The sequence below is a fragment of the Neophocaena asiaeorientalis genome, unplaced genomic scaffold (assembly GCF_003031525.2).
Source record: "Neophocaena asiaeorientalis asiaeorientalis breed wild unplaced genomic scaffold, Neophocaena_asiaeorientalis_V1.1 scaffold65, whole genome shotgun sequence".
Classification (NCBI taxonomy): domain Eukaryota; kingdom Metazoa; phylum Chordata; class Mammalia; order Artiodactyla; family Phocoenidae; genus Neophocaena; species Neophocaena asiaeorientalis.
This window is the reverse complement of record NW_020173215.1, coordinates 12,414,376-12,418,204: the sequence shown is the minus strand read 5'-3', so window position 1 is coordinate 12,418,204 and position 3,829 is coordinate 12,414,376.

The window sequence follows — 3,829 nt, the reverse complement described above, 5'->3', positions numbered from 1 at the left end:
ACTATGTAGATCTCACGTTAATAAACGTTTGGAAGATATTTATATATGAATTTTCAGCTAAATACATTCCCACAGAGGTGAGCATATTATAAAAAAAATGCTTAAAAAATGCTTTGCAAAGGTCGTGTGTAGCATTCTGAAGTTAATATTTCAGAAGACAGCAACAAAATCCTAGGCAACATGATCAAAACAATGGAAAACTGGAAAATTCATGGGCATCAAAGGAAACCCATTTTTCTCTGAGAAATCAGAACTCTAGAGCCTTCTCTGGTGTGGGAGGCTTGAATGTTTTCACCATACTAGTAAAGTAAATAATGAAAAATCCATTCTTACCTGTAAGATTGCAGATGTATAAGCCTTAGCATTAAGTGTAAAATACTAAAATTCCAAAAAGGAGAAGCAGTTAATCAACAACACATGTTTTCTCACACTGTCTTTAAAATCTCATGATGCATTGTTTATTCATATTTGAGAAATGACCTATCAAATATTTTTTTAATTCTAATAAAATAAAAACTAAGGTTTATAATTAGTAGTAAAATATACACTTCACATTTTCACTCCTTAGAAAGATTTTTTGGTTTCACAGTTCAACATATTCATAATTTTTTTATTCCTACTAAGATCCATTGAAACCCATAATTGTCTCATTTGAGCTCAGCATGGTTACCATTTAAAAGCTTTTTTTTTTAAAGGTGTCCATACTGCTCTAGTGCATAATAAGCTGTATGCAATCTTGTGATAACATGATGAGATCCTCACTTGAGCCTAGAATGATTGCATCTTAGCTCGGTATGAATGCTGTAATGATGCTTTGTATTTCATGCTTTGAAAAGAAGAAACAATAAATTAAAATAGCAATTGAAACCCAATATATCATTTCAGATTTCAAACCAGATGTGCTCTATGTGCCTTAGATACACTGTGCTAATTGAAAGCTTATTTCATGTGAAAAAATGATGTAATTAGAACATGTCTTTCATTAAGACATTATAGTTATTATTTGGTTATTTGGTTTAATCTCAAGTAATTTATTGGTTATTCAGTTAAGTATATTTGAAATGTTAACTGTAGTTCCAGAGTATTTTAATTAGCTTTTTCATGGAATTTCAAAGTAAGTGTATTATTAAAACAAATACATGTAGTTAATGAACTGTGATAGTAAAAAAAAGTGTTTTGTGTTCCCATATATCATTATAGCTACATGTTGGTGTCATTTTATTAATCTATATTTTTAAATAATATTTCACTAAAATATGATTTTCAATTCAAATAAATTTCTTAAAATCTATTTCACTTTAATCAGTGATTTTAAAAAGCCCTTTTTTCTGTATAATTACTATTCAGAGGATAGAAAAAATGGGCAATGGGAAAGAGCGTATTTCATTACTACTACTTTTTGACACCTTTTAGTTTTGTAGTTGGCTTGTGTTTTTTGAGTACATACTTTTTCAGAATAGCAATATCTAAAAGCACCTAAATAGCATTATTTTAAGACTATGTAAAGATGTCATACAAAGGAAAAATCAGAGTTAATTATTTAATATATTTCTTTTAGATCATTAAAATGAAAAGTAAATGGAGTATCTATTTAGGTAACTTTCTTTATCTGGACCTTATTCATGGTATGACTCAGTGCATAACTAAGAAAATAAAGATCACCTGAGGAGGCTTATTTAACCCAAAGGACTGTTTTTGGAGAGCATGTATTTATCTCATACAAGCACAGAATATAAAAAGATACTTTCAAGATATAAATTTACACATGTAAAAAAGTTTTAGCTTATCAAAACAAGAGTATTTAATCTTCTGTTTTAAGATATTCAATATATTCAGTAATTTGGCATAACTTTATACTGCATAATACATCTTTTTCTCCTTTAATTGCCTGATATTTACATTTTTATAACTCATAATTCACTCCTCCTCCATTGTACCCCTTGTCTGATTCATCATTAGGTACATATAACTGAACTCTTCTTATTTATGTGACATGTAAAGTGCTAAAATCGGTTATGAGGGGAATCTCATTACATAAGTAATTAATAGTTGTGGTTCTAAACTATAAATAATCAAGTGATATTTTATGAAATATATACAAATATAATAGGGATATGTTTTGAAAGTAATTTATAATCTAAAATTTCTGAAGGCTAAGGATATTTAAATGAAAGGAATACTCTCGTACATTTTAATGGAACAAAAATTTAGATAAATAGTAGTAACCCATTCTTACTTTTCCTTTTTTCTTTTCAAAAGGTTGCTGTTAATTTAAATGCAACATTGAAGTACTTTTGAAAATTATTGAATGAGACTGTACATTTTCACTCAGTGTGAAAATAAAAGATGCTTCATTTAAATTTCCTTTGCAATTTCGGAAATGTTTATAATGGTCTTCATTCTAAATTAGAGATCACATTGATTAAGTAATTGTTTGACATTAATACTAGAAGTATACAAATTTTAGTCTTTCAGATACATAAGTTGGACCACAACTTAAGAGATAAAAGGAAAATAGAGTTTAGTTAACATTCTTTCAAAATACATTGGTAGCAAAAAAAAGAGACGTTTTACTATGTAGTGAATGTATTTTATCAGGGTGTTTTACAATCTTGTTTTCATTAAAATCTGTTGACAGTAAAACAAACATGTCATTATTTCTGAAAGCAACACTAACCCCAAAAAATCCATCAGTATGCTCCAAGCCTTACAAAGAACCTATTTGCAGGTATCACTTGAAGTTTTTCTTAAAAGAAAGTGAAATTAAAAAGAAAACCAAAATTTCAGATGAAATTGAAACAGAAACATTTCTTGTTTCAATACCTTGTAAGTAGAATTATTGTCATTTTCATGAGAGCAGCTCTTATAATATATGAGTAATATTTAAAATGAAATATATTACTAAATTATTTAAGACATAAAAAGTTAAGGCTTTATTTCATAAATTTTGGAAACATTTTATATGTGTAAAATATGTATATACAATAGTTTAGATGTCATATTTTCCAGTGACATCGCAAATAAAATAAGATCATTTTTAACTACATGCCTCATTATGCAGTTTAATTTCAATTTTAGTCCACGGTTGGTGTGAGTTTCTTACTGTGTTGCATACAGGATTAAACTGTATACCACACACCAGATGTAAAATAGCATTTTTCCTCAATAAATCATAGTTTATATGCACATTTTATTTCCTGATTAATGGAGTACCAAAATTACTATGCATAATTTCTGCATAATATCTACAATTGTATTATTGAAATGTAACTTAATTCCATTTTATGACTAAAATAAAATACAATCCAGTTATACCAGTGGGAATAAATAAAACTACAGATATTACTTTAGGTGATTTTAGAAGGGATAGATTTATATAAAGTCATATTAAAATATAGTATATCTATATTTGTATTGAGAAATGTTTTTTGTTTGTATTTAGAAGTATATATCAATAAACCAATTTTTCCATCAAAAATGAGATGCCCCCTCCAGTTAGATTTTAATGGTTGGTTCAAAACTCTGTTGTGCTTTTTTATATCCCACAATTCCTGAAATAACAAGATGTAGTTACCCAATATCTACACTTGGAATGGGTGATCATTTTCTTTTTAAAAATACACAAAATGAAGAATATTAACTTTAAATTAGAATAAATAATTGTAAGCAATTATTTCCAGACTTAGATTACTATGTTTATGTCTTAAAAATAGCAACAGAGCACATTTTTAAACAAAAAAATCACATCTATTTTTTTATAAATATACAACACATAAATGATAAGTTATAACTAACATGTATCATGACATAATACAGATTTTAGAAAACA